Source organism: Papaver somniferum, chromosome 9 (genome assembly GCF_003573695.1).
Source record: "Papaver somniferum cultivar HN1 chromosome 9, ASM357369v1, whole genome shotgun sequence".
Classification (NCBI taxonomy): domain Eukaryota; kingdom Viridiplantae; phylum Streptophyta; class Magnoliopsida; order Ranunculales; family Papaveraceae; genus Papaver; species Papaver somniferum.
The window spans coordinates 88,856,212-88,879,685 of record NC_039366.1 but is presented as its reverse complement, the minus strand read 5'-3'; the positions used below and the strand labels follow the sequence as shown (position 1 = coordinate 88,879,685).

The following is a 23,474-nucleotide window of genomic DNA, read 5'->3' as shown; positions in this document are numbered from 1 at the left end:
AAGTGAGAATCTGAGTATATTTATTTCTTTTCCAATTTTTTAATAGGAAAGGAAAATTTCATTAATGAGTTACTGAGATATATCCAGTGTTTCTAATATGAGAGATGATACCCATAATGGTAAATCCTCATGCCAGAAAACATAGTTTTCCCTAAGTTTTGCGTCTTTTGCCCAAAGATCCGCAACCTCGTTGGTTTCTCTTGCGACATAACAATATCCCCCTTATTAAAGAAGTTCTGAATAATCATAAATGATACTATGTGTTGTCCATTTCACAAATTCTATCTTGCCATTAACCTTGTCCATTTCACTAATTATATCTTGCCATTAACCGCATTCACCATGTTGACACAATCCCCTTCTGGTTGTAGATTTTGATCTTGATGCTCCACTGCCCACTTAATCCCTTCTAATGCAACAAGCACTTCTGCCTTTTCAGCATCTTGAGCTACTGCTAGTATACATCCGGCCGCTCTCCTATTTCCCGCATCATCACTAATTATTAAACCAATTCCCATAATTTTAGAATCCTTTGAAAAAAAAAATGTATCAAAATTAATTTTTATAAATGATGTTGTTGGTTTGTTTCAAGCAACTTGAACTAGAGGTATTGGACCCGAACTAACAAACAACCGATTACAGTTGGTTGCTTCCCACTTAGCCCTGCTACCATTGATCTGACTCACTTTATTAATAATATTTACTTGTGTATATTAAAAGTTACTGCACATTTCAACTTCCAAATGTTTCAGAGTGTGAAATCTGCAATTTTTATCATCTCATGTTGATTCCCATCATTATTAACACCTGCAAAGTACCATCTAGCTAGCCAATAATTGATAGGAATACCATTAATTCAACCTACAAGGTTAATATCAACAACCAACCAAATTTCCTCAGCCAGTCTATATCACATCTTAATAACAAATGTTGGGTGGACTCAACTTTCCTGTCACGGAAAAGATAATTGGGGCTAACAGATGTTATATGCTTTGTTATTTTATCACATACTGGCAATCACCCTTGCACACACTTCCATAAGAAGTGCAAGGGAGGCTAGTTTTCCAAAACTTAGTCTAAAGGAAATCTATGTTAGCTACATTATTATTAACAACAATACTTGCAGTATATACAACCCTGTATGTTGTCTTAACAGAAAACAACCAATTGCAATCTGATACCCAACGCAAGTGGTCCTTTCCATGAGATGAAATTATAATATATATATATATATATATATATACAATATCATTCACAATTTTATCATCAAAAAAATTATGTAATTATATCTATTTTCCAAGTTTTGGTATTGTTGATGGTGGATTTTTAATGAAGGTTATATTCATAAAATCACATCGAAAATTATGTATCTCTGATCAACATTAGAATCATAAGAAATTCATATCTTCACCTTCCGCAAGAAAAGTGAATTGCAGTTCTGTAACCTCATCAAATGTAATAATATATAACGACAATATTTGGGCTTCTGATGTAAAACCTTCAGTATTTAAGGTATTTTACAGTTAAGCTGAAAGACTCGACATTTTTTATTTGAATTCAATATTCATTTCTGGCGTCTGAACTTCCTTAAAATAATTCAGAACTAATCTGAATTAGTTGAATGCTCCTAGACAGATTGCCTGCTAGTATAGAGCGACTAATTAATTAAATCTAGTTCAATAATCATCGATTGAGTTCCTAGAAAAATATACTAATTAAACCATATTCACTTACTCAGAATCATGGCTTTTCTCAGCTGAATTCCATGAAATAGGATATTCACCTTTCGAGTAAAAGGCACTCTCGAGTAAAAGGCACGGGTGTATTTAGTAATAATGCTCAAAGGAGAATCCGAAGAACAAGGATATGGAAGTTGTATCAAAATAGGAAAAGTAAGAGAGATAAAATAATAAAGATAAAAGAAACGTGAGGTTGGGCCCACATGGCCGACCGACCGTCGTTTTTGGCCGTTCCCCCTTTCCCCTTTATTGTATTATTAAAATATTGTTATTATTTCCTCTTTCAAGGACTTCCTCTTTTGATCAAAACTCCTGATTTCCATATTTTGTCAAATATTGCTTCATGGACCATATGGTTAGCAAAACAAGTGGTCATGCAAACATTATGACTTCTACCATAAAAATATAAAAATAATACTACCTCAGTTTCTGGAAAAGTGATACTTTCATTTTTTTCATTTTAGCCTAAAACTAGGCCAAATTGAAAAAGTGAAAGTAACACTTTTCCAGAAACGGAGGGAGTAGTATTTTATTATTTCCAACATTTGGTCTTGCAAGCAAAATTAAAAGTTTCAGTCAAACACAAATTCTTCATAAAAGGATGAAATAATGCTCGATGGACCATCAAAAAATACAAAAATTCTCACGAGTGGTCTGCAAACAATAATGACACGAGCATGCCACTATGGTCGGCTTCTTGATTGCCGAAAGTCGGTCCCACCTGCATCATTGATTAATCACCTAATTAGTCTTCTGGAGTTCATGTTTGGTTTAAACTCACTCCAACAACTTGGAAGATAATCCATTCACCATCAGATGGTCCCACGGCCACCAAGGGCCGGTTTATACACCCCTTGGCCGGTCCTCCTCCTTTCATACTTATATTTTACTACCTAATGCTCAGTAAAGCACTATTTTAGTTATGTTTAAAACACTGGTTAATCATCCTTTCACCAACGCTCTGCAACTGACTTTAGTGAATGCTTAGTCAAACATCTGGATGCCACATGGTCGGTCCATCATCACCTATGACCGGTCCCTCTCTCATCCATTGGCACAATGATTGATGAATCATCCATCTGCAAAAATTAAGGTTTTGAACCCAATGCTCTGCAGGGCATAATTCTGAATAGGTTCAAACACCAATAATTTTTATTGATACAACAATTAGTATTTTAATCAATAATTTAATATTCGGTCGGCTACCAATATTTTATTAAATTTATTTGATTCAACTGACAATTATTTTGCAAATAAATATTGATTAAATTATCAATATTTGAGCAATATTGATCCATCTATCAATACTCAGTTGGTCCATCAAATAACATTTGGTTCGTCAGTTGACCATTATTTTAATCTCTCTTTATCATTCGACTGACCTCATGACACATGGATCAAGATGAGCCTTATGTGATCATTTAACAATAAATATTTTCATACGACTTCCTATTAAGCGTTTGATGCATCAACATAATGGTTTATGATCGATCCAACAATCTCAATTACCTATGCTTATCAATCCAAGTCATTCCAACTATCATTACTACTCCGTCTAGCATAATGATATGTCATGGTTATCACTGACCTAATTCAACATTCATATTACTGTCTCAGCAAACACTTTATGGTTCTTCCATCATACTCATTAATTACAAACTTTGTTCAATTCATCAGTTAAGAATCATAGTCTAACTAGGTCAAAGATTGACCACACATAAAATACGTCTGCAAAACACTTTCACATGAGACATAAATTCATATCACATGGGGGGATATTCACTAGGGTTTTGGTATGGCGGCTACATCACGTGTGATATGCAACACATCCACGATAAGAAATTTTAGTAAGTCGTGCTGACAGTTGAAGGAGTAACTAGAATAGTGGATGGTCAATCAACCAAGTCTTCCATACAAAGTGGAAGTGGTTTATGCACGTTCCCATTTCCCCATTATTCCACTCTCTTCAACGGTCACCACTTAGAGGAGATCGATGTGCTGCAATAAATACATCCATGATAAGAAACGTGAGTAAGTCGTGCTGACAGTTGAAGGAGTAAATGTAATAGTGGATGGTCAATCAACCAAGTCCTTCATACAAAGTGGAAGTGGTTTATGCACGTTTTTCAACTTTCCCATTCTTCCACTCTCTTCAACGGTCACCACTTACATGAGATCGATGTGCTGCAATAAATAGGTTTCTCAACCTATGATTTGATAACTAAGACAACTGAACCGAGTAAGACTCAACACGCAGTCAATCATCACTCACTCACAGATAATTTTTCTCGTGTACACAGAGAAATCATCTTCAAAGCAGTCCAACACATCACATCATCAATTGATCAATCTACATTGATCTCCACACATTCTCAGCTTCCTCCCTTCTCTTTTCTTGTGACCGAGTTGAATATGGAACGAGCATTTGGTTTAGGTCAGAGTCCTACAGATTACTATTTCGAACTCAAAGTACTTCCGTGCAGTATATTTGTTTAAAGGTTCAGAGGATTTTCTTCATCGAGTACTTGCCTCCTCCACCACTTTTCACCAGAGAACTAGCAAACCGTCTTTCCCCGCAAACATGTATTATGATCGATTAACCGATCTATAGTTTTCATATAGGCTGAAACATAATGGGAAGATGGTGTTTCTTCCATCCGGGAATCCAAACATCTTTCCATATGGATATACTCATTTCATCTACTACCTCCCGACAATAATTCTTCTTAATAGTCTCCAAACCTCTGTATACACCTTTCCAATTCCAAGAACCTTGTTTGTCATTAACATGATGAAGAGGATTATGAGTTGGAAAATACATACATTTCATTATGTAAGAACAATGATAATCTTCCTTAGTAATTGTTCTCCATGCAAGCTTACTAAAAAGAGCAGTATTCATAACTTTAGATTTTTTATATTCAAGCCGCCTAGTACTTCGCCTGAGCAACAGTGTCCCATCTGGCCAATTGTATGTTTTTATTATGTTTTTTATTAAGCAAGAAAGTTTTTTTGGATCTTATCAAACTTATAAATGAGCGATATAGGCATATGAAACACCTCTAGGTGATGTGAAGCTAATGAGCCTAATATTGTTTGTGTAATAACAGTCTTTCCCGACTGATTAAGATGCTTACCCTTCCACAATGCTAGCCTATTAATGAATTTTTCCTATAAGTGGTCAAAAGTTTCTAACCTATTTTTATGAAACAAGAGTGGTATACCCAAATATTTGATTCTTAGTATTTGGATTAGTCGTGGGACCAAAAGCGAGACCAGATTTTCCGATGTTGATTAACTGTCCCGAAAATTTAATAAATTTGTGAGCTATCTCCTTTAAATGTTAAGTTCCAGAAACAGTGGCTCTAATAAAGATTAAACAGTCGTTTGCGATGAAAAAATGGCTAATGGAAGGATTGTTTCTTGTAACCCTGATTCCCTGAATACTACCATCATTCTCATCTTGTACAAGAAGACAAGATAATTATTCCATGCATATCATAAAGAGATAGGGGACACGGGGTCTCCCTGTCTAAGACCCCTCGTTGGAAAAAAACATATCATCGGGACTGCCATTAAGGATAATGAAAGCCGAAACACACTCATAAGTCATTTCACACCAATGTTCATGAAATCCTAGTCGTCTAAGAGTTTAAACAAAAAAATTGCACTCAAACCTATCAAAAGTTTTCGACATATCAAGCTTAACTGCCATAAGACCCTTCTTATCCCTACACTTTTTCATTGTGTCCATAATTTCATGTGCTAGAACTATACTATCAGTTATTAACCTAGACGAAAGGAAGGCATCTTGACACATACTTAAAATTTTTCCATGACCTTTTTTAACCTACTATCTAACATCTTAGAGATAACTATATAAACTACATTACTAAGACTTATTTGCCTGTAGTCAGAGGGACTCCTAGGTGTATTACATTTTGTTACGAGACTAACGAAACTATGGTTCATTTGTTTAAATAAATGTATAAAATATAAAAAAGCTCTTACCATTTTGATGATGCTATCACCAACCATGTTCCACATCTACTGACAGAAGCCAGGTGGAAAGCCATCCGGTTCCCGAGTTGTTCATGGTTTCATATGAAAGACCATACCTTTAATCTCCTCATAAGTAAGATTCTGAAGAAGTGCATCATTTCTTCTTCATTTATGCAAGGGTCCAAATTTATTAGAAATTCTTCAAGGTTATCGAGATTTGTAGTCCTGCTAACCTTAGAAATTCACTAGTTACACTATTTCTGTAGGATACCCAGACTCCTACACTAGACTGAATAGAATTTATTTGAGTTCTTATTTTCCTATATTTCACCTTGTCAAGAAAGTACCTAGTATTTCTATCTTGAAGAGGAAAATCATCTTTGAACCATTGCATAAAAAAATCATGTTGAATCTCGTACCAATGTTTAAGCTGATTTTGCAAATTAGTAATCTCAGAGAAATGTTCTCTTAATTCACTAGTCAACTATTTCTATAGAATAGCCAGAATCCTACACTAGACTGAATATAGTCTTTTTGTGTTCCTTTTCCTATATTTCATGTTATTGTGAAAGTACCTAGTATTTCTATTATGTAGAGGCAAATCATCTTTAACCCTTTGTATAAAAAAAACATCCCGCGAATCTTGTACCAATGTTTAAGATGGTTTTCAAGCTTAGTAATCTCAGCTAAGTTATCATCCCCAGAGACAATCTTCAAAACCAGGGCAAGCTGATCCTGAATGATATTAAGTTGAATCTGAATATAATCAAAACTATTTTTATTTCATTGGCTTAAGAAATGCTTCACATTATATAAAGATTTAGTTAATTTGAAAGCGTGAGAACTATTATTATCATGTTTCCAATTATTATCAATTCTCTTATGAAGAACACGAGTTTTCCTTGCTTTTCTATTTATCTTTTCATGTTTTCTTCTTCTATGTCCCGTTTCATATCTCCTGGTTGGAAAAAATCAGATCAAAAGCCATTGAAATCTTTAATTACTAATATAAAACCTTAGCCTCAGAAAATCATAATCAGTCGAACTAATTTATATAGATCCTACACTTAAGTGATCCAATTATTGAAACCCTAACTTTTCTGTCTTCTATGTAATTTTCTTTTTTTTACAGATTAACCTAAAGATTTTTTCGCGAATAAATAAAATGACTAGAGTAGAGGGAAGTTAGGAGTGTTTGATAATGAAAATGAGAGTAGTGGTTTCTTAACATGGTTTAACTTATTCATTTTTGTGGATTGTGTCATATAAGTTATAATAACTAAGCCTTGACAGAAGTCCACGTAGCTACGGTTCATTGTTTCCTAACCATAAACCCAAACTAAGTCCCCGTATCTACGGCTCATCACTAAAGGCACCACCATTTAGCGACCTAAATGAAGTAGTCCCTAAAATTTCCTTTTAACGGCCAAAAATATCGAGTTAGGTCATTGTTTATTTGATTAGCTACAACATCAAATTTGGTCGTTGTTTATATGATTTAGCGACAATCTTAGCTACGATTTTTCAACCACGTCGCTGAAACTATTATTTTGCGACCATAATTTATTGATCGCCATCTATTATATATAGCGATGAAATATCATATGTCGCTCAAAATTTCGTCGTTGATGGCATGTTTTCTTGTAGTGGGTTAATTCGTGCTCAACTACACTCTAATCTGAAGTTTCATAGTAGTCTAGTACCTGTAGTTGTTTAATACAATATGGTTTTCAAAGATGGACGAGGTCCCGGGGGTTTTTCTGCCGGTGAAGTTTCCTCGTTAACAAAATCTTGTCTTGTCTTGCATTAATATAAATAATACAAGTAATACGTAATCAATATAAATAGTTTGAGTTCTATTGTTTGAGATAAAAAACAAGACTTGTTCTTGTCGAATTCATATCTTGAAAGATTGATTACAAGTTTCGTACTTGTTAGAATTCGGATCCTGATAATTTGGATACAACTAAATTTTTTATTGGACATTGATTTTTGAGATCGTCCAAGAACTCTTCTACACAATCCGATACACAAATGTTTGGTTTATACATATTGATTGTGAAAGAGAAAGAGAAAAACTCTATACACAATCTGATATAAATATATGTATTTGCTTTTGTCCTACTTGTTATTATTAAGTTTTCCCCATACAGGTTGCCGAACGAAAATGTTGGTGATGCACTTGGTACCATCTCCTTTTCATTATGCTTCCACTCTTTTTGACCAAAAGTTAATATCTTGGGACCAAACGTCAGCGTTTACCCATAAATTTTAGCTTTTCATGTGACAAATATTTATCTATATAACTCAGTAACGCCCACCAATGAACATGTTATAGGATTTTTGTTTCCCATGTCATCAAAAGTGCATCAAAGAAAACACTACTTTTCAAAACTATTGGAGCTGTCACACATGAGCGACACTTTTTTTCTTTTTCTTTTCTTCTTTTAACTATTGAACAATCAGAGTACATGATAAAATTTTCCAACCATCTCACTATGCCAGGTGGAAAGTTGTCAAAAATTTCAAAATCAATCTTGCATTACCTGGGGCAATGACTAAACACAACCTACATTAAAGTTAAACACAACCCACAACTAAAAATCCAAATATTTGTATACCTAAGTGACGTAGGTAACCAAAACACGCCATTTATTATCATTTTTTTTTTGTCTTTTGTATTTTAAAAAGTAATTCAAAGCATTAGTGAGAATAAAATCTCAAAGATTATCATCTTCCTGGACATCTGCCCATACCATTAAAATTGATTAGTAAAGGTCCGAACATGATTATTTACATTTCCAAAGTTTTAGCAGCCGTACAAATGTGATTAACAAAAACACTTTCGCATAAAATGATAAGATCTGGACTAGGTTTATGTTAGCATAAAATATATGGTGGAGGATTAATTACCAGTTAAAGTCTCTCTTGATCCTTGTTACTACATATGATTTATGTAAGCAAACCCTAATTTTAGTTTTGTGGTTTTATAATTCCATTATATATTGATGATTTTGGATTTTACTTTGACAGTATTGTCTAAAATGGTTTGGATATTATCAGAGTACAAATTTGTATGTTGGAAACAACTCGAGATTACAATTATTCAGGCTTGCAGTCATTGGTGAATCTGTTTTAAAAATATTTAGAAGAAAATGAATAAGAAGATGATAATAGTCGGTTTAATTACCCACAATGCTTAGATTTATAAGTGTCTAGACTTTTGACTAAATACAATCCACACCAATGTTAAATGCAACCCTTCTAAAATGTTGTAAACCTTATTCTCATGTGGGTAAAATGAAACTCCCCATCATCTTCCTTGGAGTTAAGAGGGGCTAAAAATATTCCACATGTCAGACGAAATAGAAGATGTTAATTGGAATAAAAGTTTACCCAACGAAAAGATCATTAAATAGATAAAACATTAATGGAAGAGGAAATTAATCGCTTTTATCACCAAATAGATAAAAGAACGTACAAGTTTTTATGTTCAATTAAAGCTTTGAATTTTTTGATAAAAACTTCGGGTTCGTTATTCGTTATGCTTGAGTTGTAACACCATGAAGTCATGTACTTCATGCACATATGAGATTTTAAATAACGATAAACTTCGAAATTTGTGGCTTTGATTTAGCCATTTTTTACTGTTTTTTATCATGTATATATGATTCGTGAAATATTATTTATAATCTTCGATTATTGGTAGCATCATATTCTCTGAGTTGAACCTAGTTCTAGTGATCAACACACTAAAATTAAAACTATTTTGCATGATCTAGAAAATTGATATAAGATCCAAACTGAATTTTATAGGGAGAAATCCAAGGATAAGAATTTGCATGAAATGGACAACAATACTAGGTATTTCCATGCTACTGTGAACAAAAGAATGCATACTAATAATATTACTGCTCTGTGTGATTATGCTTGTAATTGGTATAAGGATAAACATGATATGAGTAATCTTCTTACCAATCATTTTAGTTTTATTGGTTGTACTTCAAATCATGTTTTTAATGATACTGATTTTGATGTCATTCTTACATTAATATCTGATGCTAAGAATTCTTTGTTGAGTGTTGTTCCTACTGCTAATGAAATTGAACATGTTGTTAAGAATATGCCTGCTTGGAGTGCACCATGACCAGATTGGTTTCAAGCAGGGTTTTATCAATCCCAATGGAAGTTGGTAGGTAAGGATATTATTGATGTAGTTCAAAGGTTTTTGAGTGTGGATTCATGGCTAGATGTTTATATGAAACTTTTATTTCTCCAATTCCTAAGTGCAAGAATCCTAAATTGCTTGCTGATTTTCGACCAATTGGTCTATGTAATGCTTCTTATAAAATTATTTCAATTTTTTTTGGCAAATAGAATTTAGCCTTTGTTAAAAAAAGGTAATTTATCCCTATCAAGTTGCTTTCGTTCTAGGTAGAGCCATTCATGACAATATTATTGTTGCTCATGAAATGATTCACTCTATGAAACAAAAAGAAGGTTTCAATAGAACTTTGGCTTTAAAATTTGATATGTCAAAAGCTTTCGACAGATTAGAATGTAACTTTTTGATCAAAGTTCTTGAAAATTTTGGTTTTAGTGATGATTTCTGTAAGCTAGTGATGCAATGTATTTCTACAACAAGTATAAGTGTGCTTCTTAATGGTTCTCCTTGTCAGAATTATGATCCAACTAGGGGTATCAAACAAGGGGATCCTTTGTCCCATTATCCGTTTACATTGACAATGGAATTCCTTTCAAGAAGTTTACTTGCTGCTGAAACTAGTAAGCAAATCTCAGGCATTAAAGCTTTTAGGAAAGCACCTCCCATATCTCATTTACTTTTTGCAGATGACATCCTTATTTTTGGTAAAGCTAATATGCAACATATTGATAATACTATGAATATTTTACAAAACTTTGGTAAAATATCTGGTAAAATACTGAAATTTTGATAAGTCTTGTATGTACTTTAGCAAAAATCTAAGTCCTGATGCTTGTGTAGATGTTGCTAAGGCTCTTAAAATGCAAATTTTAACCGAGTATGAAAAGTATTTGGGTACTCATATTCTTCAAGGTAAGTCTAAGGTAAAATCTTTTGATCTTATATGTCAATCTTTTGAAGCTAGACTTAAGAATTGGGTTGGAATAACTCTTAATCAAGCACGTAAATACACAATGATAAAATATGTGTTAAATTCTTTGCATACTTACCAAATGGGTTGTTTTAAAATTCCTAATATTATTGTAGCTAAAATGGATAATCTATAAAGAAATTTCTGGTGGGGTCATAAAGAGAATAAGGGCATGAAATTCAATTAATAAACCTAAGAAATTAGGAGGTCTAGGCTTTAGAGATCTTGAAGTCTTTGATGATGCTCTTATTTGTAAACTATCTTGGAAATCATGTACTGTAACTGATGCTTTGTAGGTTCAAATAATAGATGCAAAATACTATAGTTCTTGTGGTTTCTGCATCAGGATAAGCTAAATGATAAATTTTCTCGGGTATGGAGAAACATATACAAATGTAGAGACATCATTAGAGCTAATAGCTTATGGGCAGTGAGGTGTGTGTACAATATTAGGATTTGGATGGATAATTGGGTGGTTGGGTTAGACCCCCTATTCCTGTTGAAGGTCTTATAAATCCGTCTCTTATACTTTTGTGTGTGATCTGCCTGTATATGGAACTAAAATATGGAATATTCATCTGATTAATTTCTTGTTTATCCTGATTCTGCATCTAAAATTCTTGTTATCCATGTTCCAGCCATTGGTTCTGATAAGCTTATGTAGACTCCAGATAGAAGGGAGTAATTTTTCTGTTCAAAGTGCATATAAAGTCTTAAGTGATAATTTGAACCATTCTATAGGTATTCATGGTATCTCTCTCATGTATGGAAATCTTTGTGGAAACTTAAGATACCTCATAGCACAAAATTATTTATATGGAAATGTATAAGGATGATTGTTCTAATTAGGCAAAAGATTAGTAGGTATAAAACTGATATTGATGTTCATTGCGGTCTTTGTAATGCCCCAATGGAAACAATTGAACATCTTTTTCTTGATTGTCCATATGCTAAATCTATATGGTTATGTGTGAACATAAATGTTGTTAATGTGTTGCATGATTATGGTGATTTTCATGGTTGGGTCTTATCTTGGTTTCCTGCAGGTCATCAGAAGAATCGAGTTTCAGGTAGTATGCATTATAAAACTATACACCTTCTTATGTTTACGGTTTGGACTATTTGGAAAAATATGTGTTCTTTTAATTTTCAAAAAATCAAGCCTAATTGAACTGTAACCATTGTAAGTATTAACTCTCTGGTTAATGAAAACATTTTAGGAAATTATGTAGCTGTAAGATCCGTAACTACGTTGCAGGTGGAAAAATGGAAACCACCAAATTCAAATTATTGAAAACTAAATTTGGATGCTTCTTAAGAATCTAAGTAGGGTGAAATTGGACTAATTATTAGAGATTGTGCATGTGACTGTTTTGGAGCCAAAGGAAGATACTTTGATGGAGGTTTGATAGAGAACATTGAAGTAGAGGAGCTGGAGTGCCTAGCATTGAAGGAAGCTGTGAGTTGGGCCATTGCAAGAAGTCTGGATAAAATAGAGTATGAGTCAGATAGTGAAGTTTTAATAAAATATGTTAATGAGCAGAATTCTTATGTTCATTGGAAAAATCAGGGTATCATTCTAGATATTAAGTCTTTGTTATGTTAATTAGGTGGCTGGCACTGTAAGTCAGTTAATAGAAAGTACAATGGAGTGACATATATGTTAGCCAAAAAAGCTAGAATGCTAAGAACTAATTTTGAATACTCAGGCGAATTAAGTCATGACATTCAACGACTAATTCAGTTGGATAAGCTTCCTGTTGTAACTGATCTTCATCAATTAATAAATTTTCTTTAGTATAATTTTTTTTATAGTCTATGAGTTTTGATGTCCGGAGAACAAATTTTATGTTTGTTAGATTGTCCTTGAAACCGATTAATAATTGAACATTAACCGTCAGATGCGGATGTGCGAAGATGGTGAAGAATGTAGGAAAGTTTCGCTCACCCACATAAACAAAGTTTACTCTACGCTAAAAGGATTGTATTTAGTCAGTGCCTAACGTTTCATGTAGTCACTTCCCTAGTTCTGAATCTGATTTGTTCAGTTATTGGATTTAGGGCGAAGCCCAAGGGCCACTTTCTGTGCAATAGAAATATCCGTCAATATCCCGTTAACTTTCCTAAGAAAAAAACGCTGCAAGAGGAGTATATTTATACACACACGTTAATCGTAGGTCAACAAAAAAACTAAACCTTGTAAAAGGCGATCCGAAAATATCGTACACGATCATCAAAAAAACGGAAATAACCTAACGAACTTACCCAATGGACCTTTTTATTTTCCATCAGTTATCTTTTTCTTCAATTCCTCCTCAAAGTTTGTAAACACCAAAAACATTACCAATTGCACGAAAACCCTAGAAATTTTAAATGATCAGTAGAAGCGTAGAATAATCGATTCTGAGAATGTCAATCTCTGCAGTAGAAGAAGAGTCATTCCAGAAACACAAACTATGTGGTTATCTCTATGTTGTTCTATCGGTTGAATCATCATCACACCGCAAAGAAGAAATCACTAAATCCCTAGCTTTCAATACTCGTTGTAAGATATTTGGAGATGGAATTGATTCGATTGAATTTCGAACCGAAGATGGAATCACTCTTTTGCCCATTCCTAATAGTAATTCAGAAAATCAAGACGTTACAACGAGTTTGGGAGATAACAAGAAGGTTTTAGAACGGGGAAGTGGATCATCTTCAGGGAAGAAGAAGAAGAAGAAGAGACAGAGATTAGGGCTTGTGGGTCGGAGTAAAAGCGTAGTACATCAACTATATGTTTTAACAATGCACAAGTGTTTAGAGATTGTTAGCAGAGTTGTTAAGGTTTCCGTTCGGGAATTTGGAAATGATGCTAGGGTTGTTCTGATGGTTGATGTTTATTTGCCATTGTCATTGTTGTCGCGTGGTCACTTTCCCAAATCAGGGTCCATTGCTGCTTCTCTTTTTAGCCATATGAGGTATTTTTATTTTTTGTTTCACATCCTCCTTTTTTTTTTTTTTTCATACTTCTTTAATCTTCTTTGGCTGGATTAACTTCCCCTCCAGTATGTGTTTGCACTAAAATTCCCACCTAAGGTGATTTAATTTACTGTAAGAGATGGTTCATTACGGGAATCTTAAGCATTGCTTGATATGTGTGGTGTGAATCTCAATTACGGGAATCTGAAATTTGAGATGGTAGAAAAAGTTCTTATTGGAACTGTAAACTAATGAAAAAGCTGGGTGGTTTTTCGGATCTACTCTTTTATGATTAATTCATATTGGCTTTATGTTAAGTAAAGTCACGGTGTTTAAATAATGTTATTGTCGTTCACTGTTTTGTTAAAGTATTTGCAACCCAGACATAATGTTGTTCGGTAGATAAAGATTTCTGGTCAGTGTAGGCAGATATGATGTCATCAACATAGAGTATATCTTCGTCCAAAGAAACATTGTTGTATTACATTACCTATTCTGTACAGATCTAGTTTTGTGGTTGTAAAATCAATATGGAAAATGCTATGGTCCTCATTTACCAATGCCAGCCTACAGGCGTTTGAGGTTTAGATTGGCGTGATTCGAGTAGACATAGCTTTATTAATTCTGTATTTTTTCTGTTTCTTGTCTTGGACTCTATCTCGTGACACCTAATTTCTAAGCTTTCTTAGCACGAAGTTTCTCGTATAATTTTGTTGTGATCGCTGGTAAGTGATAGCAATGTGTAATGTTAAGCTTAACTGCTAGTTTGTAATCTCGAATAATTGTGGTAGAGGCAGATTAATACATAGGAGGTTATTGACTTAACAGAACAAACAAACAATATCATAAAATTCAATCTATATCTACTATATTACTTTGCCTTTTCAGTTATTTCTGACATGTGCTAATTCAAATACGAAGTATTATCTTCTGCAGTTGTGATTGGGAGCAGAGAAATTTGGTACTTGTCGACGAATCTTATTTTTGTCGCGAAGATGATGACCCTTTATGGAGACATTCTGAGTGTCATGTTTTTGGATGTAAGATTCATCATAGTTTACTAGGATCTTTTCAGAAGAAACGATTTGAACTTCATGAGATTTTCAAGAGTCTACCTGGGGCTTTGAAGGAGGAAATGATTTATTCCACAAGAATAAATGCAACAGATTCTTCACTTGGGAGTGGAATTTGGGACCTGTCAGATGATTTGTTGATGAACATTCTGACAGCTCTTGAACCACGAGATCTTATTAGTATTGCCATTACTTGTCGTCATCTAAGGTCCTTGACTTCGTCTGTCATTCCATGTATGAAGCTTAAGCTTTTTCCTCATCAGCAAGCAGCAGTTGATTGGATGTTACAGCGAGAGCTCAATCCTGAAACTCTTGTACATCCACTTTATATGGACTTCCTAACTGCGGATGGACTAAAATTCTATGTAAATGCCGTCTCTGGTGAAATAGCAACTGGAATAGCTCCCACTGTGAGGGATTTTCGCGGGGGGCTGTTTTGTGATGAGCCGGGATTAGGAAAGACTATAACTGCTCTTTCTCTAATTCTTAAAACACAAGGAGTGTTAGCGGATCCACCAAATGGTGTTGAAGTGCAATGGTGTAGTCATAATGATGATCAAAGATGTGGCTACTATGAGCTTAGTGGTGATAAGTGTGCACCTGGTAATGTCATGCCTTCATGGAAAAGATCTTTGTGTCAAAATGGTAGAAGGGGACAGCTTTATCAGGATATACTCACTCTTGATGAGCACACGAAATCCTGCTCACCAAAAAATGTCAGGTTAAGTAATTGTAATGAGTTACCTAAAAGTATTGCTGATACTTGTCCGGCTAATTTAGGGATTTCTTCATGCACACCTAATACTGTTCCAGCAAAACGCTTACGCCGATCCACTAGGAGCCTAGGTCATGTTAGGAAAAATCTTTTCGGTTCATGCGAGGAAGCTTCTGATGGTCGGATGAGCAACAGTGGAAAGAAACGGAAGAAAGACGATTCTGGTGATTATGAACATGATGAAACTTGGGTTCAATGTGATGTTTGTCGAAAATGGCGAAAGCTGCCGGAAACAAGTTTACAGAATTCTACTGCATCATGGTTTTGTAGCATGAACAGTGATCTATTATATCAGAATTGCGATGCTCCTGAAGAATCTTTTGATTACAAGCAGCCTATATTATACTTACCGGGATTTTGCTCCAAAGGAACCTCTGGAGGTATGGAGGAGAATGTGTCATTTTTCATGGGTGTACTCAAGGATCATAGTATGTTTTTAAATTCCGAAACAAGAAAGGCTTTGACCTGGCTGGCTATATTGTCCCATGACAAACTCCTGGAAATGGGAAAAATTGGTTTAACACGTCCGGTTGTAGACTCGCGCGTCACCACAGATGGAAATGCCAAAAGATACTACAAAATATTTCAATCATTTGGACTCATAAGAAAGATTGAGAGGGGAATTAGTCGATGGTACTATCCACGCAACATTGACAATTTGGTCTTTGATGTGGCTGCACTTCAAATTTCTCTGACTAAACCACTAGACTTTTTCAGGTTATATTTGTCAAGAGCAACTCTTATTGTTGTCCCTGCAAATTTAGTTGATCACTGGAAGACCCAGATCATGAAACATGTGAGGCCCAGCCATCTACGTGTTTGTATATGGACTGACCAGAAAAATCCATTGGCTCACAATCTGGCGTGGGATTATGATGTTGTCATCACCACATTCAGTCGCTAAGTGCAGAATGCGGCCCGCGTAGGAAGAGTGTTTTGACGCAAGTTCACTGGCGTAGGGTAATATTGGATGAAGGACACACTCTTGGATCAAGTCTCGGTTTGACAAACAAATTACAGATGGCTATCTCATTGACAGCCTCCAGTCGGTGGATTTTAACTGGGACTCCGATGCCAAATACACCTGACAGTCAAGTTTCTCATCTTCAGCCCATGCTGAAGTTTCTTCATGAGGAAGCATATGGACAGAATCAGAAGTCGTGGGAAGCTGGTGTTCTTAGGCCATTTGAGGCAAAGATTGAGGAAGGTCGGTCACGTCTATTGGAGTTACTAAATAGGTGCATGATTAGTGCAAGAAAACTAGATCTGCACACTATACCTCCTTGTATTAAGAAGGTGGTTTTCCTTAATTTCATGGAAGAGCATGCAAGGAGTTACAATGAGTTAGTAGTGACTATTCGCCGTAACATTCTAATGGCTGACTGGAATGATCCCTCTCATGTTGAAAGTCTTTTGAATCCTAAACAATGGAAGTTCAGAAGTAGAACCATTAGAAATGTGAGGCTGTCATGCTGTGTTGCTGGTCATATAAAAGTAACAGAGGCAGGTGACGATATACGGGAAACGATGGATGTTTTAGTAAGTCAGGGTCTTGATCCTGCTTCAGAAGAGTATGCTTTTATAAGACATTCCATCCTGGATGGGTGTAGCTGTTACAGGTAAGGTTTGTGTTTGTGTTGAGTTTTTAATATCATATATGAAGCCTTGCAGAAACTAAGGTACTGATTAGTTTCTTTCTCTTCTTGTAGGTGCAAAGAATGGTGCCGTTTACCTGTCATTACCCCGTGTAGGCACCTGTTATGCCTTGATTGTGTTGCTCTGGACAGTGAGAAATGTACATTTCCTGGTTGTGGGAATTCCTACAAGATGCAGAGTCCTGAAATTAGAACTCGGTCAGAAAATCCCAACCCAAAGTGGCCTGTACCTCAGGATCTTATTGAGTTACAACCTTCATATGAACAGGTGGGGGATAGCTCCTTTAGAATCCCTTTGTTAGCCTAAAAGTGATTATTGGCCCACAAAATAGTAAAGTTTGGCATGGTTAATCAACTTGAAGGTTGGTGAATGATGCCTTAATATTCAGTAATGTTTTCTTTGTAGTATCTAAGTATCCTTTGCGTTGTCTATATAAACAGGATGATTGGAATCCCGATTGGCATGCAACATCCAGTAGCAAAGTTGCGTATCTGGTAAAAAGGTTGAAAGCTCTGCAGGAATCTAATATAAAGATAGGTTACTCTGTCGTTCAAAATAAAGAGAGCACCTCCGATGAGCTTTTGAACTCTAATAAGCAGCTAGGGAAAGCGTTATTGCACCCTGACACATGCTCCAATCCGAACGACAGTGCTTTAAAAATACCCCCAGAGAAAGTGATTATATTTTCTCAGTTTCTCGAGCACATACATGTTATTGAACAGCAGGTTATCATCTATTCTGATATTGTTTTCATATAATTTATATTTTCCTTCTTGTTCTTTTGCTGAAGGGCTGAAGTATTTTTCTTCTTCCCCGCTCTCCTAGTTAACAGGTGCGGGTATCAAAGTCAGCGGATTATATAGTCCAATGCATTCTACCAACAAGTTAGGTATTTGATTTATGATTTACTAGCTTGGCATTTTGTATTTGGGGTTTAATTAATTTTTCGTGCCTTCCTCAGATGAAATCATTGGCTATCTTCCAGCACGATGCCAGTTGTATGGTTCTTTTGATGGACGGAAGTGCAGCACTTGGTCTTGACCTGAGTTTTGTCACCCATGTTTTTCTAATGGAACCTATTTGGGATGGAAGGTACACTTTTCCTGTGTTGTTTTTTGTGAGACACTAGGTGTCCTTATTGAGGTTCTGTTGGATACTTTTATCGTGGCAATGCTACCTTCAACAATTGCTCTTACCCTCCATCAAGGATCACTCGAGAGCATCTTAGATTTTATTCATGCATGGTATTGAAATTAAGTGCATAATTGTTGATCACCAAGACCATATTTTTGTTGCATGTAATCAGCATGGAAGAACAAGTGATTGGTCGTGCTCATCGTATGGGTGCTACTCTTCCTATCAATGTCGAAATTTTGGCGATGCGTGGAACCATTGAAGAGCAAATGTTGAAATTCCTAAAGGTAATTTTCCGAACTGGTGCATTGGAAGTAGCTTAATGGAGACTGATCAGTTCATCTTACATAACTTCTCTCGTCTTAAGAAAAGTGCGGCTTTTCAAGGTTGGAACAGATCTAAAATTGTAACTTTCCAGATTACAATTAGATTTTGCAATTTCAACTTCCAAGAAGCCTGTAAGAATGTGCACATTAAACGGATTATAAAATTCACATAATCACAGTAAAACATAGTCATTGTGAACATTCTCCTTTCCAAAATTTGTTCTCTTTCTTGACCCTTCTTGGAAATAAGAGATTGTCCATTTATCTGCTGTTCAAATCAATGCACTAGATCATCTGTAAGAAGTCTTATGAAAAGAATCCCCGCGTATTTTTTTATGACACAGTACCTTATCATCTTCTTTTGTGGACTTCCAGTGTTTGTGTTTGACACTTACAAAGTTACATATATGAATGTAACTCATTATTTTTTTTGTTTATCAAATGATACCACTAAGTCTAAACCATTCATTCATTTGTTTGTTTGTTTAGGATGTGGATGGTTCTCGAGAGCAATGATCTTGAAGGAGGACGACGACGTACTTTGCATGACTTTGCCGAGAGCAATTATCTGTCCCAGCTTAGCTTTGTAAAAACCACTGCATAGATGTGAAGGTATGTATCTTCCGTCTTTTGTGCTGTGTATTTAATTTGTTACATCGGTTCATGTTCTAAGGTATTTACATCATATTCAACTGGAATTTGTCATGAAAACTGTTTATTTGTAATATGTATAGACTATTCTGATTTTTCACTCTCTATCATTAATTGATATTCTACTCTGTCACCTTATCATTAGAGATTTTAGATCCTATTGGCCTCTTTACTGTCCATGCTGCAAGACTTTTTTATCTTTATGACTTAAGTCATCCTTTAAAACATTTTCATCACTGTAATGATCATTTTCTACCCATGTGTTAACTTGATGCCACTATAACACTCACATTGATTGATATTCGTCCCGACACCGAATGAAGTTGGCTGGGCGACCGGTGACCTTTCTTTTGGACATTGTCTGTTGGGTATCTTTGTCCTTGGTCATAGTATGGCTAGAAAAGCAATAATTGTTACTTTAGGTACTTCTTAGTTCATTCGTATCATGTGTATCATCATTTCTCATATCTCAACCTCGTGATATAGTTCTTGCCTTCTTGGTAAATAAGGAAAATAGTGGCAGCATTATTGTTCTGTGTATAGACTCTACAGTGCGAAATACTGAAGTTCTCTGAGGAAGCTAGAAAAGGCTTCTTAAACCTTAATTCTCCCAAACCTCACGATTGATTTTACTTTAACTGCTAGACTGAACAGAAAGAAGAAATATTGACTTCTTTTTATATAATTTATGGAACATATCTGGTGTAAGTTTGTAGTACTACTACATCTTTACAAGTGTAATAGCAGCTTCTAACAGAATTTTTATTTCCAGGACACAGACGATTTTATAGAAGCTCATTAGGTGACCAATCACTCATTGGAGCTCTCTGATCTTTTTTTTGGTACGTGGATGGATTCAATTGAATGGCAAGAGCAAGGATGTGTTCTGCCTCTCCATGTATACAACCAATTGTTGTAGTTATTTATTGCTTATTATAAAATTAGTTGAAATTTTCAAATCTGACTGAAGCATGAGTTATTTATCCCGTCTAAATTAGGGCCTATGCCATTTAATTGGGGCTTATGGATTTCTTCATCCACCCAATAGAGAATGATAAGGGGTGTCTAAAATATTATAAAAATACTAAACTAACCCTTAAAGAAACCTTAATTATTCTAACACGAATACAAATACAAAATCATAACTTAATTAACAAATACAAAAATCATTAATCAAAACTCAATCTATTTTTCAATTTCCATCAAAACCAAGACTAAATCTTAATCAATCACAAACAACAATTAAAATCTTCTTTTGTTGTTTGTAAAAAGAAAACCCAAAAACAGACAATTCAAGTGATTTAAATCCCTTTAAACTATTCCTTCTAAGAGATACTCTACAATGATTTACCTCTAAATCTTAAAAATTCACTCATCAAGTTTTCTGAAAATCCACCCAGAATCGGTTTATATGCTCAACACAATAATCCGATTGTAATCTTAATCGGATTTTAATGTGAACCTACATAAACCGATTCTGGGTTGATGTGATGAACATCAACTATAATCGGATTACATTAATACACATATAAACCGATTCAGGATTCCTGTTCGGATCATTTTGGACCATATGTAATCCGATTGTTTAGTTAAAAATCTCTGTACCCTTTTCTTCCAATAATCGGATTACATTATCCTCCATATAAACCCTGAAAAAGCTGCAACAAACTAACTCCAGAATCGGACTCTATAAATGAATATGAAGTCCGATTTTGTTACAAATTTCTATAAATGAGCCCAAGTTACCCAAAAAAAAAAACCACTTTCATACTCCGATTGTCTTTTCTTCTTGTCCTTCTCTCTTTGTTCCGGAGTTAGTTTTTGAAGACGCTCATCTTCGGCCTTTTCACGAGCAGTACCTTTTTGTGGCTTTGGCTTTTGGATATGACCCCTACAATTACTTCTAATATTGCATTGTATGTGCCATGTGCAAAGAAAATGCTTAGCGTCCGGAAAAACCGCTCCAATGGCATTCATTAGTGCTTGGTCCTTATCCGTTATTATGATCCTCGGAGTTTGATCGCCACGGTATATCTCCTTCAGGTCTCTAGCATCCAAATAAAACTCACATCATTCTCCCGATCCATAAACCCCCATGCTACCGTGAAAGTTTGCTTGTCGGAAGTATGGCAAACAATGTTTAACAACGACATATTGTACTTGTTGGTCTTGTATGTACAATCTATTAACAAAACTTGATAGAAGCATTGTGCCAACTTGATCATCTCCGGATGCGCCAAGAAAATACGAGTCACTTTGCCTTCCAATACTTGCTTCCTCATTGTGTATCCATGTTGATCGGCTAACCATTGAGATTGTTCCATAACCGCTCTACCATCCCATGACCTCCTCCTAAGGGCTGCTCTTGCCGTGTAAATTTGCCTCAAAGTGGAAAAGTTATCCTTATCATCCTACTTAATCTTCCTAAGGATGTCACTTGGTTTACACGCTTTCATCGACCTCACCATTTCCAATTGATGTGGTTTCAACTCACAAACGGCCGCGTGTCCAACAAGAGATTCCGGATCATCATGATCGTGACAACTATTCATCACTTTAGAGAACTTGTATACCTTACTACCATCGGGTCTCTTGGGTCTTTTAACTATAATATTAAACGGGCAACCACACTTATTTGATTTAGTAATGTATTCCCTTGTCGTCTTCTTCACGTACAATCTTTCCTTTGCCCAGTGACTTTCTTGATTTCCACCTCTCTCACAAACAATTTCTGAACGATCTTGACTTGAATGACGGCCTAAAACTAACGCGCATTTGATCTTTATTCCCTTGTCTATAAACCATTGCTTTACATCGTTTCTATCTTGCCATTCCAAATCGGTGAAATACTGGGAAGAGGTATCAGGACCCAGCAGAGATACAACTTTGGGTTGATCTTCATCAAACGCCACAACAATCTACAACAAATATCAACAAGTTGATGATTCAAAATCGGTTTATATGTTACAGTCGATTAAACCGATTCCTCACAATCGGTTTATATGTGCAACTATAAAGACCGATTTAAGATTTGTCTAAAAAATTTCAAAGTACACGATCGGTTCACGTCTCGTGTCATATAATCCGATTGTTGTTCACATTTCTCCTGGAACTATAAAATCGGATTACATATACACGAAAATAAACCGATTGTCGACTTACGTGATTATTCAAGTGAAGAAATCGGGTTATGAACATCACCAACAAAAACCGATTCTGGTCACGTACCCATCGCGCCAAAAATTTACTACAATCGGTTCATATGGTGATGAACAAAGACCGATTTCTGTACCCAATTTGGGGATTTTACCCAGAATCGGTTAATGTAGTGTTATCGAACAAACCGATTTCGGGTTAAAGTTTTGGAATTTTTTCCCTTTTTGGGCGATTGGGACATGTTTCTAGATCGTTACACCTCATACCTGTTTATTAAGAGTATTATCATCTTCTTCCCGACGAAATTGTTCTTGTGCTTGAATAATATCCTCAAGCATTCTTTGGTTGACATCCTCTTCTTCTTTCAAAAAATTATCCAATTCGGTAGGATCGAAATCATGATAATCTGATGCACCCACTTCTTCATCACTACTAGAGTCTTCATCATCACTATAAAGTTTCATTTTTGCTAAGAAAATCACAGACCCTAGTTTTTTCTTTTTTCCCTCTACTTCTTCTTTCCCTCCAAACCTTAAAAGAGGAAATGAATTTCTACTCTAGTCCTAACACTATAATCAAACTCAAACACTAATTAATTTAACTAATACTAACTTAATTAGTCATCACTAATTTAATAAGGGCATATTAGGCATTAACATAAATAGTGGATAAGGGGTTTCTACAAATTACTTCCTAATGACCCTATTTTGTCATGTAGTTATAGGTCCCAATTAAGTGGCATAGGCCCCAATTTAGCCAGGTTATTTATATGACTTTTTTTTTACTAGTTTTTGTTCTTGTTTTCCTTTTTTGTCCTTCTTGCCGTGACCTCTTTGAAAGATAAGAGATGGTGTGCGCTTTTATTT

General features: G+C 35.2%; 1 pseudogene; it reads left to right on the top strand.

The window, feature by feature from the left end:
- Window positions 1-13,176: 13,176 nt before the first annotated feature.
- LOC113309994 lies at window positions 13,177-20,455 on the top strand (annotated as a pseudogene).
- The last annotated feature ends 3,019 nt before the right edge of the window (window positions 20,456-23,474 follow it).